Source organism: Coregonus lavaretus, assembly GCF_964263955.1.
Source record: "Coregonus lavaretus genome assembly, chromosome: 27".
Taxonomy (NCBI): Eukaryota; Metazoa; Chordata; class Actinopteri; order Salmoniformes; family Salmonidae; genus Coregonus; species Coregonus lavaretus.
In genome coordinates this window covers 28,044,409-28,061,113 of record NC_140014.1, presented here as the reverse complement: position 1 = coordinate 28,061,113, position 16,705 = coordinate 28,044,409, and the positions used below count along the sequence as shown (strand labels likewise).

General features: G+C 44.6%; 1 pseudogene across 1 annotated transcript in view; it reads left to right on the top strand.

Moving 5' to 3' along the window:
• LOC311102655 overlaps window positions 1-16,705 on the top strand; it is an 83,426-nt pseudogene that overhangs the window by 53,188 nt on the left and 13,533 nt on the right. Inside the window, exon 12 of the transcript in view lies at window positions 11,012-11,257. The product of the transcript in view is annotated as an uncharacterized misc_RNA (transcript). The remainder of the gene's footprint in view (window positions 1-11,011; window positions 11,258-16,705) is intronic.

The following is a 16,705-nucleotide window of genomic DNA, read 5'->3' as shown; positions in this document are numbered from 1 at the left end:
AAGTTGACCAGAGCCGACGTGTCAGTGTTACTTCTCCACGTGGGCATCTCTGAAACGGGCATGTCGAGGGCAGACAGGCAGGCAGAATGGGAACCGCACAGTGAAAGAGAGGGGCCAGTGTCACGTTTTGTCTTTATAGTGTCTTTTCATGATTCCTGCTTATTTTTCTTTCTGTAATATTTGTTCTGGTAATAACTATTCAATTTTGAACATGTGTCTGTAGGTCTTTTTTGTCTCCAAATGCAGTTCTGGACCAGGGAGGATGCTTGCAGAGGTCCCCCATATTTGCCTTTCTTTGTGCGTTTCGTTCGTCTATTTATGTCGCTGTTTAAGTAACACTGATGTTGTGTGACAGTTGAGCAAGCATACAAGGGTTATGCTCAAACATAAAAAAAAATAGACACGGAGGAAAAACAAGGGGATGAAATTTAAAAAATATGTTCTTTTTTTTCTTCTGGAGTAAGAGAGACTAACATGGTGAGAGATACAAGAGAAGGGGAGAAAGGTTTTGGTTCTCCTGAACATTTTATATTTGTAGAAATGAGGTGTCAGAAGCCCCAGAATCTCCTCAGGGCGTAGCACAACATGAGCCCATCTCTTATCGTTTCCCATTCAGAGACGTGATGCGCTTTGAATGTACTAATGCTGAAAGAGCCCCAAAGACTTGAAGCCAGTTCAAGATGAAATCACAGCACACAGACCTGACAAACTGACATCCACCGCAAAAGGATTAAACAGTTATTCTGCATCAAATCCAAAAAGCAGAAATAATATATGCACTTAAATGCGCCTAACAAAACTTATTCCTTGATCCCTACATTTACAACTATTTGCCAACCTTTAAATATAAAAAAAAAACTGGAAAGAGATTAAGAATTTTGTGTCATGAAATAGGCATGTTCCTTTATAGATTATAAGAGAGTGAGGTTTAGAAGGGTGATTTGTTCTAATACAGTTTGAGAGGTCTTATGACACGCCTTGCTCCAGTGTTTTGGTGATGGAGTCATTCAATATCCCCCCCTGCCTTCAGTCCAAAGTACTACATTCACCCATTGACTGTGGACCCATTGTTAACAATGCTTCATAGATTGAGAAACAAGCATAATTCTATTACAAATATTCACTTGCATTATGCTGCGTTTAGTCATACTCAGTTTACATTTTGTGTTATGTGTTTCCTTCCTGCATTATCCAAAAGTTATGTCATATTAATTTGATCCATTTTGCACACTTGTATTATCATTTCCTTCGTATAATTATGCATGAGGGCTTAATGGGGAGATGTGACCATTAGCATATCTGATAGAGGGCCATGGAGCTGTTCCCCCTCAATACCAGGTCACTTTACCCACAGCTGACTGTTCATCAATACCAGGTCACTTTACCCACAGCTGACTGTTCATCAATACCAGGTCACTTTACCCACAGATGACTGTTCATCAATACATTTACAACATTTACATTTTAGTCATTTAGCAGACGCTCTTATCCAGAGCGACTTACAGTTAGTGAATACATATTTTTATACTGGCCCCCCGTGGGACTCGAACCCACAACCCTGGCGTTGCAAACGCCATGCTCTATCAACTGAGCTACATCCCTGCCGGCCATTCCTTCCCCTACCCTGGACGACACTGGGCCAATTGTGCGCCGCCCATGAGTCTCCCGGTCGCGGCCGGCTGCGACAGAGCCTGGATTCGAACCAGGATCTCTAGTGGCACAGCTAGCACTGCGATGCAGTGCCTTAGACCACTGCGCCACTCAGGAGACAGGTCTGGGAGGAGATCCCTCAGGAGACCATCCGCCACCTCATCAGGAGCATGCCCAGGCATTGTAGGGAGGTCATACAGGCACGTGGAGGCCACACACACTACTGAGCCTCATTTTGACTTGTTTTAAGGACATTACATCAAAGTTGGATCAGCCTGTAGTGTGGTTTTCCACTTTAAATTTGAGGGTGACTCCAAATCCAGACCTCCATGGGTTGATACGTTTGATTTCCATTGATAATTTCGAACCAGGATCTCTAGTGGCACAGTTAGCACTGCGATGCAGTGCCTTAGACCACTGCGCCACCAGGTCACTTTACCCACAGCTGACTGTTCATCAATACCAGGTCACTTTACCCACAGCTGACTATTCATCAATACCAGGTCACTTTACCCACAGCTGACTGTTCATCAATACCAGGTCACTTTACCCACAGCTGACTGTTCATCAATACCAAGTCACTTTACCCACAGCTGACTGTTCATCAATACCAAGTCACTTTACCCACAGCTGACTGTTCATCAATACCAGGTCACTTTACCCACAGCTGACTGTTCATCAATACCAGGTCACTTTACCCACAGCTGACTGTTCATCAATACCAGGTCACTTTACCCACAGCTGACTGTTCATCAATACCAGGTCACTTTACCCACAGCTGACTGTTCATCAATACCAGGTCACTTTACCCACAGCTGACTGTTCATCAATACCAGGTCACTTTACCCACAGCTGACTGTTCATCAATACCAGGTCACTTTACCCACAGCTGACTGTTCATCAATACCAGGTCACTTTACCCACAGCTGACTGTTCATCAATACCAGGTCACTTTACCCACACTGACCCAGTCTGGTCTATAGTCTATACAGTGGGGGGAAAAAGTATTTAGTCAGCCACCAATTGTGCAAGTTCTCCCACTTAAAAAGATGAGAGAGGCCTGTAATTTTCATCATAGGTACACGTCAACTATGACAGACAAATTGAGAAGAAAAAAATCCAGAAAATCACATTGTAGGATTTTTAATGAATTTATTTGCAAATTATGGTGGAAAATAAGTATTTGGTCACCTACAAACAAGCAAGTTTTCTGGCTCTCACAGCTCTGTAACTTCTTCTTTAAGAGGCTCCTCTGTCCTCCACTCGTTACTTGTATTAATGGCACCTGTTTGAACTTGTTATCAGTATAAAAGACACCTGTCCACAACCTCAAACAGTCACACTCCAAACTCCACTATGGCCAAGACCAAAGAGCTGTCAAAGGACACCAGAAACAAAATTGTAGACCTGCACCAGGCTGGGAAGACTGAATCTGCAATAGGTAAGCAGCTTGGTTTGAAGAAATCAACTGTGGGAGCAATTATTAGGAAATGGAAGACATACAAGACCACTGATAATCTCCCTCGATCTGGGGCTCCACGCAAGATCTCACCCCGTGGGGTCAAAATGATCACAAGAACGGTGAGCAAAAATCCCAGAACCACACGGGGGGACCTAGTGAATGACCTGCAGAGAGCTGGGACCAAAGTAACAAAGCCTACCATCAGTAACACACTACGCCGCCAGGGACTCAAATCCTGCAGTGCCAGACGTGTCCCCCTGCTTAAGCCAGTACATGTCCAGGCCCGTCTGAAGTTTGCTAGAGTGCATTTGGATGATCCAGAAGAGGATTGGGAGAATGTCATATGGTCAGATGAAACCAAAATATAACTTTTTGGTAAAAACTCAACTCGTCGTGTTTGGAGGACAAAGAATGCTGAGTTGCATCCAAAGAACACCATACCTACTGTGAAGCATGGGGGTGGAAACATCATGCTTTGGGGCTGTTTTTCTGCAAAGGGACCAGGACGACTGATCCGTGTAAAGGAAAGAATGAATGGGGCCATGTATCGTGAGATTTTGAGTGAAAACCTCCTTCCATCAGCAAGGGCATTGAAGATGAAACGTGGCTGGGTCTTTCAGCATGACAATGATCCCAAACACACCGCCCGGGCAACGAAGGAGTGGCTTTGTAAGAAGCATTTCAAGGTCCTGGAGTGGCCTAGCCAGTCTCCAGATCTCAACCCCATAGAAAATCTTTGGAGGGAGTTGAAAGTCCGTGTTGCTCTAGAGGAGATCTGCATGGAGGAATGGGCCAAAATACCAGCAACAGTGTGTGAAAACCTTGTGAAGACTTACAGAAAACGTTTGACCTGTGTCATTGCCAACAAAGGGTATATAACAAAGTATTGAGAAACTTTTGTTATTGACCAAATACTTATTTTCCACCATAATTTGCAAATAAATTCATAAAAAATCCTACAATGTGATTTTCTGTAAAAAAAAATCTCATTTTGTCTGTCATAGTTGACGTGTACCTATGATGAAAATTACAGGCCTCTCTCATCTTTTTAAGTGGGAGAACTTGCACAATTGGGGCTGACAAATACTTTTTTCCCCCACTGTACATACTGTACATACCCAGTCTGGTCTATAGTCTATACATACTGTACATACCCAGCCCTGCTAATGACCCAGAGTCACACAGTCATTCAGCAGAATGGAGCCCAAAGGGTTACTCTATAACACCAGTGTAAATATAGCCTCACACTCTAGCTTGGTCATGCCTTGGAAGTTTCTAACAAAAATGACAATTAAGAAGGCCTCCGACACACCAGGCGTGTTACAAGACCCAGTTAAGGCTTGAGAGCAGATGGATTCATCCATGCAGCCGGTTCAAGTGTTCCAGTGTTCCAGCATTTACATATGTGTTACTGTCTGGATCCCAGAGAGTCCTTGGGGCTCAGTGACCTTTTGACACGTCATTGAGTTTATGAAAAATGATGGTGTTTAAGCCATGAAATAAAGGTTGATAAAGCATGAAGCCAAAACACGGCTTTAATTAATGCTAAGTAGGCAGCGCATCCTGCGATCACCTCAGACGTCTCACAGAGAGGAGAGGAAGTTTGTGTGGCTTGGAGGGATCGTTGGGGAAATAAGGTCTGAGACATGTTTAGTGTCAAGTCAAACAGTGGTCAAGTCAAGATTTTGTAACTCTGAGGTACATTTAAAACTCGGCTTGCACAATAACTAAATATGCATTTTCAGTAAGACAGTAAACAATCTAAATATATGATTGCAAAACATAAGCTACATTGTACCTTTTAGCATTTGGTGTCAGGATATCTGCTATTGCAGTGAGAGGGAGTGGAGGCTAGATATACCATTCACTATGAACATGCCTTACTATTGATTTAACCATGAAATCTTTAATACCGCGTGTCCTTCCTTTTCTCTCTGGACTATTTAGACTCCTAAGGTTACTGTTTGAAAAATACTTTGCTTGTTATAGGAAGTTTCATGTTATATGCAATTGTTTGACCCTTATGAATATTAACGGTCTCATCTCTTCCCTATTAAAAATGCATGTGGCGTTGTGGTTGTTGATCACGCTTATGACGGCAATGCAAATTGGACTGTCTTCCCTGTCAACGCGGAAGATGAATAATGTAGTTGTGTTGTATATTCAGGGTCACACCACTGACAGTCAATTAACACGTTTGATTGGTGTGTGAACTCATTCTTTTGAACTGTTAATTTTATGTAAATAGTATTCTCTCCCCTTTTTCCCTTTTTCCTCCAGTCGCAGGTTCGCTGTGAAAAGCCGTCCCCCCCCCCTTCACATCAGCACCAGTAGTAACCTGAGCTGAAGCTTTAATAATTGATCATCACACACCTGCTTGGTGGAAGCTATGGGGAGTTTGTCTTTAACAGTCATGGGGCCCTGCGCTGGCCCCTTTTTGATGTTAAAATCAACAAATGGTAGCCCTCCTTTTTTGGAATTCAAAATGGTGAGCTCTTTTTATGGCTTGTTAAGAGATCCTCGCCACCCGTCCGACCTGACCGGGGCTTCTCAGATGGAGGAGATATGATGGCTCATAAATGGAATTTCAATTACGATTTGTTGTTGACGTCTCGGGCGACTCAGGCTTTTATGTTACGCTGCAGACCAGACGTAGATAATGCTCATAGGTAAATGATCCGGTGATTGATCCGACCATTTGAAACCAGGGAGGCCTCCATCCCCCTCCCCTCCTCTAGTCTCCTCCGCTGTCCCGGTAATTTGGAGCAGCAGATGCTGAAGATTCATCAAAGTTGACAAGTGAACCCAGGAGCTAGGAATCATGGGAAACCCATATTATTATGGAAATGGATGTGGCCATATCCCCCCTCTTTGTGTTGTTCTGTTATTATCAAATCACAATCTACAAACTGCTGATTTTGTCGTATAGGTCGAGAAACTTTCTTGTGTACGGTATCAGTCTTTTAAAGAGCCATCACACTGCCCATGAATCTCCACTATGTTACATTGATGTGTACTGAATAACTAAAAACATGCACCATGTTTTCATCCCATAGCTTTGCAGTGGTCCATATCTGCACATATTGCTCATTGATAATAATAATATGCCATTTAGCAGACGCTTTTATCCAAAGCGACTTACAGTCATGCGTGCATACATGTTTTGTTTTTTTGTGTATGGGTGGTCCCGGGGATCGAACCCACTACCTTGGCGTTACAAGCGCCGTGCTCTACCAGCTGAGCTACAGAGGACCATTTAGTAATAATAATAATTTGATTTAGTAATAAAGGCTACTTTTATGTAAAAGCAATTTCTCCTGTCTCATCGATGTGGACTAGATATCTCAGATAAGCCTAGGAGGTGATTGGACTATAACTCCTAGAATCTAGGGGCGGTGAGGGTTAGACAATTGCCCTCATTTGCTACTAACAAAGTGAGCAACGGTACTGTAACTCAGTGGAGGTGAAGAGGGGGTTGGGGCGAGGTGCTAAGCCTTCAGTAATACCACTGGTCCACACTTAACCCTGGTAATACGGGGGAGAAAAACGATACCCGTGTATGTACGTATGGTAATCGACTAAGGACCCTGCTCTCACACCATGTATCAATTGATTTTGGCCTACTTGATCCCTCTGGAGGTCAGCGTCTTCACAGACCCTAAAGGTCCCTGCTTAGACCACCAATTAACACCTTGTCACTGCCGGCTGTTTGCATTAACCAGGATGTGGCGTGGTGACCACACTGATATCCCTATCCCAATGCAGCAGGATGATGGGTCTCCAGTGACCTGACCTCTCCAATGGTCCCATTGGTCCCCACGCGTCCTTCTGCATTAATCACATGGATTTCTTTGAGCTTAAATGATTGAATTTAGGAACTTCGTCGTCTAACATGCCGTTTATCTGGGAGTCTCAGCTAATTATCGCGTGGCTAATTATGAGACAACACAGACAGACACCCATGTGAACGTCATACGCTCTTCTCTCATGCATGCAAAGGCACCTGCTTATCTCCGTGGTGTAAAACATGTGTTATTGGTGAGATGGTGTATCGCGAAAGAATATGGAACTTGCTAATTGATGTGCTATTCAAACATAGGCTGGTAATTTATGTTAATTTGGGGTGTTACACCTCACTGATGTATGTACTGTGTTCTTTTGACAGGACTCAAGTAGGGTTAAGTTAGTTTGATTAGGAAATGAACAGCACGTTGCAGTTAGAACTAGAGCTGGGACGATAACAATATCGTGATACTCGTTAGTATCGTGGCAAGCTATAGCACACAATATTTTACATACAGCAGGTTTTTAAAGGACCAAAAGTGAGTCTGCTTCATGTTTTCATTTTTGCCATGGAAAACATATTGCAGTACTGGTATCGTCACAGCCCCAGTTAATACATGTTTTTGTTTGTCTGTTTTCACATTCCAGTTGTGTTAGGTCTATATGTTTGCGGCTTTACAAAATAGTATATAGAATTTCTACAATGAAACATATTTTTCCATTGTAGCCCTCCATGAGGTGTGTCTGTGTGTATGTTTGGAAATGAAATAAATAAGTTGGCCTCAGTTCTATATGGAACAGCACAAAATCTTTACCAGCCATTTATCCGTTTGAGAGAATGACTGGGACTGAGAAAGTGATTATATTTCCAGGCCATCAGACTGTTAAACAGTCACCACTAGGCGGCCTCCACCCAGTACCCTGCCCTGAACCTTAGTCACTGTTCTACCCGGCTACCACCCAGTACTCTACCCTGCTCCTTAGAGACTGCTGCCCTATGTACATAGTCATTGAACACTGGTCACTTTAATAATGTTTACATACTGTTTTAACCACTTTATATGTATATACTGTATTCTAGTCATGGCTCATCCTACACTGCTCAAAAAAATAAAGGGAACACTTAAACAACACAATGTAACTCCAAGTCAATCACACTTCTGTGAAATCAAACTGTCCACTTAGGAAGCAACACTGATTGACAATACATTTCACATGCTGTTGTGCAAATGGAATAGACAACAGGTGGAAATTATAGGCAATTAGCAAGACATACCCAATAAAGAAGTGCTTTTGCAGGTGGTGACCACAGACCACTTCTCAGTTCCTATGCTTCCTGGCTGATGTTTTGGTCACTTTTGAATGCTGGCGGTGCTTTCACTCTAGTGGTAGCATGAGACGGAGTCTACAACCCACACAAGTGGCTCGGGTAGTGCAGCTCATCCAGGATGGCACATCAATGCGAGCTGTGGCAAGAAGGTTTGCTGTGTCTGTCAGCGTAGTGTCCAGAGCATGGAGGCGCTACCAGGAGACAGGCCAGTACATCAGGAGACGTGGAGGAGGCTGTAGGAGGGCAACAACCCAGCAGCAGGACTGCTACCTCCACCTTTGTGCAAGGAGGAGCAGGAGGAGCACTGCCAGAGCCCTGCAAAATGACCTCCAGCAGGCCACAAATGTGCATGTGTCTGCTCAAACGGTCAGAAACATACTCCATGAGGGTGGTATGAGGGCCCGACGTCCACAGGTGGGGGTTGTGCTTACAGCCCAACACCGTGCAGGACGTTTGGCATTTGCCAGAGAACACCAAGATTGGCAAATTCGCCACTGGCGCCCTGTGCTCTTCACAGATGAAAGCAGGTTCACACTGAGCACATGTGACAGACGTGACAGAGTCTGGAGACGCCGTGGAGAACGTTCTGCTGCCTGCAACATCCTCCAGCATGACCGGTTTGGCAGTGGGTCAGTCATGGGGTGGCATTTCTTTGGGGGGCCGCACAGCCCTCCATGTGCTCGCCAGAGGTAGCCTGACTGCCATTAGGTACCGAGATGAGATCCTCAGACCCCTTGTGAGACCATATACTGGTGCGGTTGGCCCTGGGTTCCTCCTAATACAAGACCTCATGTGGCTGGAGTGTGTCAGCAGTTCCTGCAAGAGGAAGGCATTGATGCTATGGACTGGCCCGCCCGTTCCCCAGACCTGTATCCAATTGAGCACATCTGGGACATCATATCTCGCTCCATCCACCAACGCCACGTTGCACCACAGACTGTCCAGGAGTTGGCGGATGCTTTAGTCCAGGTCTGGGAGGAGATCCCTCAGGAGACCATCCGCCACCTCATCAGGAGCATGCCCAGGCGTTGTAGGGAGGTCATACAGGCACGTGGAGGCCACACACACTACTGAGCCTCATTTTGACTTGTTTTAAGGACATTACATTTACATTTTAGTCATTTAGCAGACGCTCTTATCCAGAGCAACTTACAGGAGCAATTAGGGTTAAGTGCCTTGCTCAAGGGCACATCGACAGATTTTTCACCTAGTCAGCTCGGGGATTAGAACCAGCGACCTTTCGGTTACTGGCACAACGCTCTTAACCACTAAGCTACCTGCCGCCCCTACATCAAAGTTGGATCAGCCTGTAGTGTGGTTTTCCACTTTAATTTTGAGGGTGACTCCAAATCCAGACCTCCATGGGTTGATACGTTTGATTTCCATTGATAATTTTTGTGTGATTTTGTTGTCAGCACATTCAACTATGTAAAGAAAAAAGTATTTAATAAGATTATTTCATTCATTCAGATCTAGGATGTGTTCTTTTAGTGTTCCCTTTATTTTTTTGAGCAGTGTATATAACTACTGCTGCACACACCTTTTCTATTCATATACTGTCCATACACACCATTACATGTACAGTATATACACTGAGTACAAAACATTAACGCCTTCCTAATATTGAGTGTATTCGTCGAGGCATGGACAAGGTGTCGAAAGCGTTCCACAGGGATGCTGACTCCAATGCTTCCCATAGTTGTGTAAAGTTGGCTGGATGTCCTTTGGGTGGTGGACCATTCTTGATACACAAAGGACACTTAAGTGTGAAAAACCCAGCAGCGTTGCAGTTCTTGACACAAACCGGTGCGCCTGGCATCTACTACCATACCTTGTTCAAAGGCACTTAAATCTTTTGTCTTGCCCATTCACCCTCTGAATGGCACACATACACAATCCATGTCTCAATTGTCTCAAGGCATAAAAATCCTTCTTTAACCTGTCTCCTCCCCTTCATCTACACTGATTGAAGTGGATTAACAAGTGACATCAATAAGGGATCATAGCTTTCACCTGGTCAGTCTATGTCATGGAAAGAACAGGTGTTCATAATGTTTTGTACACTCAGTGCATATTTATATACATTATATGTATATATATATATATATATATATATATATATTTATATCCGGTCTCTGACATTGCTCGTTCTGATATTTCTTAATTTCTTTATTTTTATGGATTATGTGTATATTTTCATTTATTTTTTGCTAGGTATTACTGCACTGTTGGAGCTAGAAACAAGTATTTCACTGCACCTGTCATAACATCTGCAAATCTGTGTACCCGACCAATAAACTTTAATTTGATTTTGACATCTCCCCTAAGCCACTGCAGCCCTAGCAGACCAGTAGCCAGTTCTGTGGGAGTGTGTAATTGAGTTTCAAGCCATGGATTGATTTTGAGGAGAGATTTATTATCTGAAACCAGGAGTGTGTACATGGGCAACATGGCCAAGCAGAAGCACAGCCGTTCTACAGGGCAGCTTTGGGGGAAAACATTAACCCCTGGAAAGAGCTTTGGTTGACTACTGCCAGCATGTATGATACTGATATCAGGGTCTATAATGTGAATGGAGATGAACAACTATCCTGCATTGTGTATGCTTTGTGTATGAGTTTCTGTTTGGTCTCATATATGGCTCAATTCCATTGAAAGAACCAGGAGGAACCAGAATGAAAGGGAACAAGGGAGAACCAGGCACAGGGTTCTATAGTTACACCAAGAAATAGGCTAGCATCAGCTCAACTAACGTGTGATTGTGTGGTACTTGTGCCCCTCTACAGGTGGATGAGGCTTTGTTCTCTGCTGGCCAGATCGCCCTGGTGCCTTGTATCATGCAGCTGGTGAGTGCTGGAGCCAGGACTCAGGCCTGCCAGTCCTTCAGCCACATAGAGAAGGTTCTGGAAGAAGGGATCAGCAGCCTCACCCTGGGCCATGTGCTGCAGGCCCAATGCTACGCCACCCGCAGCCCAGACATCCCCCTAATCAGAGCAGTCTGGGACAGCAAGCTGAGGGCCGCACAAGAGAAGGTGAGCTGTTTATCCTTTAAAACGACGTATCCTTTCTATAAATGGGAAAAAATTAAGAAAAATAAACAAATAAATAAATTCATTATATTTTGTGAATATGATCAATAGCATAAATAAATGGAATTAACCTCTACTCACACAGAGTAGACAAAAAAAAACTGCATCTGTGGGCTTCCATCTCCCTTCGAATAAGGGAGAATATGTGATAGGCTTATTAGACATGCAGGCTTGAATTCTTTATCAGAATTTCATGGGCAAAATGTGGAATTTCCAAATGAGCCAAAGGTCCTACCCTCTCTCCCCCTTCGGAAACCCAGAGCTCTGTGGCTGATATTTACCAGTGAGTGTGCTCATGAAAAGTTGATGATGTGGGAAACACTGGTGTCTTTGATAATATGGAGCTTGGCACAGAAGCAGATGTCTTCCTTTAGAGCCTCCCTAATCCTCTATCCCCCCTTTTGGAGCTGGGCTGAACTCTCCCATAAGCCTCAAACCCCTCTCCCCTGCCACAACCCCGCTTCCACACGGCTAATAAGGGCACCAGGCTCCCCAGCCAGGCCTGCTCCTCCCACAGTAATCTGCCAGGCCTGGGGAATAAGGGCCCAGGGAATAAGGAAGGAGCCCACCTCCAACATGTGGCTCAGACTGCAGGGGGGGTAGTGCAGTGGGGGTACTCACTAGAAGTGCAAATTGGGGACTTTCTAAAATGTGCAAAGTGGGGACTCACTAAAAGTGCAGAACGGAGACTCACTATAAGTGCAAAGAGTGGACAACTTACTCTCACTGCATGACTTGCCTCCATGATGGAGATAGCAGACTAGAGACCCTATTAAAGCTTATATGCTACAGAGACGAGTCTAGTGAAGACTTATTGATAGAGTTGGGACATAGTGACAAAGTGAGGACTCATAACTATTGTGAGGAGAGTTGTAAGAATTAATTAAAATTGGCCACCAACATGAGTGAAATAAACTTTCCCAATTATAAAACTGTGAATGCTAGGAATTTGCATGTTTAAAGTTTTAATGTAATGTGCACAAGTACAGTGAAATGCCTTTCTTGCAATCTCTAAACCCAACAATGCAGTTATCAATATCAATGTAGTAGTAAAAATAACATAAGGTTTAGGGACTGTCAGACCATTGACTCAGAGGTCAAAGCTTTGAGAACTAGTTGGCTACAGCATCAGTACCAGGTTAGATGTGCTCCAACACGGCCAACATTGTCCATCTGTTCAACATCCAATCAATTGGTGGAAAACAAGTAAATGGTGTCTCCAGTGGACTGCTTATTGGCACCTTGAGACTGCTGCTGCCACAGCCTCCATTCTGACTGGCACTTGAATGAACCCCTCCACAGATTGACAGCTCTGTGTGTTTCCCCCCTGAACAGGTTATTTAACCCTCTCTCAGCCCTTAGTGGTTACTACAGTGGGCTAGGTGGTAAGGGTTACTAAACTCCCACCTCCCCCTGTGAGGTATCCTCCGAGTAGCTATTGATCTTAGTTAGTTCCCAGCTCTTCCATCTCTCCTCCCCTCCCTCCCCTTTCTCAGCACAGCTGGGGAGGGAGGAGAGGAGAGGATCCAGGGGAGAGGGAAAGACTGTGGCAGGGGCCTGCCTGCGTTTCATCCTGGGCCAGGTGAAACAGCTCTGTCCCTGGGGTGGGGATTAGACAAAGCGCTGGTGCTCATTTGAAGTGATTGTAATGAGAATATTTAACACAGGTCAAATACAGATAACACAGCTCCCGCAGAGACTGAGGAATAACTCACCCTCTCCTTCACTCACTTTACTCAGTCAGGGCTCAGAACTGGCTAAGTGCACCGGCTATATATGGGATCTTTATGTTCTTGGTTACTGTATTTTACTGTGTTTTTTTACCTGGATTCATTTAGAAATTCCATGGTAAAGTGGTAATTATAGATATTTTTGCCACATAATGACGTAAACTAGAAACGATAAATCTCCAGGTCCTGTTTTTAGATGTGGATCGTCTACTCGATTGTCTTTGTCAGTAGCTATTGATTCACACTAGAAACACCTGGTGGGGTGGCTCTTCACAGAAACAACATCTTCACCCATGCAATTAGCTACATAGGAAACCAATAGACCCTGAATCCACCCCTGACTAAAACCAGGCTCACTTTGAATAAATGTGTCTTCTCTTGTTAGTTCTAACACCTTGACTACCAGGACTCACTCACTCTTACCCGACTAGCTCCTGCAAGCAACACTAAAACCCTCTCGTTATTTATTTTTGGCACCACGAATAATAACAGACAAAAACATTTATCACGTTTACCACCAGTGCCGCGAACAAACATAACCAGCAATCAGAGCTGTGATGAGGTGGGAGATATCAGACTGCTGAGGCAGAAGGAAACAATGGTGCGTGGCTCCTCTCCTCAGATGCGCAGAGTGGCCACGTTGTTGTTGTGCGTTGATAATTTCTCTAATCAGGTGGACGGGGAAGCTTGCAGGGTTAATTGGGAGCACGCTGGAGCCGCCTCGCGTGTGAAATCGTATTTATGGTGCGTCGAACCGTGAGGTCAGCGTGTGTGTGGGATGAATAAGGAGGTGTGCATGCAATACGTCGATAATTGTTAGCCAGATTTCTCTGTCATTACAGACAAAAGCTCTGGAAAACATGGCAACTTCCTTTGTGTTGATGCCAATGATTTTCTCCTAGTTATTAGTTAGGCTAAATGTTTTGTATTCATTAATGCACATTATGTGATGTGTGATCCAATGGCAATTTCCATGACAAGAAGTTACACAGGATCGCAGTGCAAAGTCAAGTGCTGTGCTATGGTCGTTTGCTGTGTTTGACTGAATCCCAGCTTGAGTGTTCTGTAGTAGGCCCTCTATATGGTATCCATCAACCTCCACGCACCTAAACATATAGTCCTTTATTTAATAAGGGTTCCTCTCACTCCCTCCTGTATATCCCCTCCCCTCCCTTTAACCCTGTTCTGTCCCCTCTCTTCAGGAGGGAGCTGTTAGTGTTAGCTAACCTAACGCACCTCCAGAACCACAGCAGCAGTAGACTGGCTTTGGTTTACACACGTGGCCCCAGGGCTACAGCCAGCCAGCCTGCAGAGTATACAGAGAGGAGAGGGTGGATATTGTAGGGACTGACGGCCCACTGCTACACCAAGCCTGCAGAGGAAACAGAAAGAGAGAGAGGAGAGGGGGAATAATGTGGGGACTGGTGGGCCAAGTATCTTAGGCAGCCACACAGAGGAGAGGAGAGCCAGGCAGCCCCAGCCACACACTGAAGCCCTCCCGCTGGGCAGGAAATGTAGGGGAACTGCCCCATCAGCTCCCCGCTGCTCGCCGGCTTTACACCACTTCCATATTACGGTGTTTACCGTTCGCCTTTCACGCCTCTCGGGACCCCAGCCTTGGCCAAGCCCCGGCCCAGCCCCGGCCCCGCACCAAGCGTGTGTGAGAGAAAGGGGAAAAGGAAGGGGGGGAAAGAAAATAAACATGGTGTAAAACAGGTCACACCCTCCCTCCGACAGTGGCTGAGAGTTCCAGATTTCACTCGTTTACCTGCTGGTCTGGAGAGAGAGATTTAGTTAGTGAGCCAACTGAATGAAGGATGAAGTTATGTGATGCATTGCATTAAGGAGCACCCGCCATCAAAGAGCAGAACCCCCCAATCTCACACACACACACACACACACACACACACACATCATCTCACACACACACCCTCTACTGTAGGCACTCAGCTCAGCCATATATCAGAATTTGTCACCTCTTTATTTTATTGCATTCATTTAATAAATGATTTCTCGCCAGGCGGGTAGAGTGCTTTCACTCCCGACAGCAGAGAGACACACTACAGTAATGAAGTACTGACTGACTACAGACACATCACCACAGGCTGAAACACTGAAATCACAGGGAAGGAAGAAATAAACTCAGACCGAATGTACTGCACCAAGCCCTCTCTTAATGTAACATTTGGAGAGATAAATAAATAAAGGAGTTGATTTAACCACCTCAGACAACCCTGGCAGGAAAAACAAAGTCTGGAAGTTTAGGTTTGTGCGAATGTTTGCAGTGACCTGCCAGAGGCTAGTGTACCGTAGCTTAGCGTAGCATTAACATCGAGGGTCTCTGTTGTCTCATTGGGTACAGTATGGTACCTCAGCCCCCTGGGCCAACAGGATAGCATTTAAGCCTGGTTAAGCAGGGCTCTTGTCCCCTTCACCACCCCATCCCTCCCCGTCCCAGAGCAATGAGTATTGACAAGTGTAGGCCTGGGAACCTCCATGAGAATACCTAGCCGTGCGCTAAGTGCTAATCTAACATTTATCAAAGCAGAGGCAGCATATTTGTATCCTGTCACACCACTCAACAGCACACAGGTCTTCCCGATACACTCCTCTATTGTCTGCTGCTGTTGTTGTTATACACCATCACCACTAACTAGGGCTTCACAGTGAACAAATGGAGTGAACAAATCTAGGCTTTTAGTTTTATTTTTTTCCCCCCATCGTCCTTCTCCACTCTCCAAGGCGAGAGGTTGGTTGTTGATACACAATCAGGCCTTAGCTAAAGTTTAATCTGGAGGTAAGTGGGTCGGGCGTTTGTGTAGCTGGCGGATTGGGTTGTGGCGGGTTCATCCGTTGAGGGGGACAAAGAGGCCGCTCATCTGCTCTCGTCAAAGATTTTTTGTGTGAGTGAATTTCAAAATAAAGTGTATGTAACCTGTTATTATTCTGCACTTACGAAGTGGGGTGTAAGTGGATGAAAATTGATCCAGCAAATTGAAAAGGGGGTTAAGTGTTTTTGCCCTATTGACTCCAGCCGAAATGGCTGTTGTATAAAACACTCATTTCTCACCCATTAGCAGATGAGGGCCGCAGCCAAGTATTATTGGAGGCCTACATTGAGCTGGCAGAACACATTTTGTAGCTGATAATGGCACACTGACACCGTCTGGAGGAGGAAAACAGATTTTAATCATTCGTAGCCATCATGGCAGTTTTCTGCTAAATGTGTGTGGGGTGATTGGTAAAATAGTGTGAAATCGCCACAACATGTCTGGAATCATGATATTCTTTGAAACAGTGAAAAAGGCTTCTCTGAAAGAAGCTGTCATGTTATCAGATAGACTTCAAACATATTATACAGTATGTGCTATTGGTGATGCACTGCTGTGTGGGCAGCCATACATACCCCTATGTATTTATTTGGACAGTGAAGCTCAAACTTTTAATTTGGCTCTATACTCCAGCATTTTGGATTTGAGATCAAATGTTTTATATGAGGCGGATGTACAGAATATCACCTTTTATTTGAGGGTATTTTCATACATATCTGTTTTACCGTTTAGAAATTACTGCACTTTATGTATCTGGACAAATTCACTTATAGTGTATAACATTTTGTAAAATGATTAGTATTTGGTCCCATATTCCTAACACACAATGA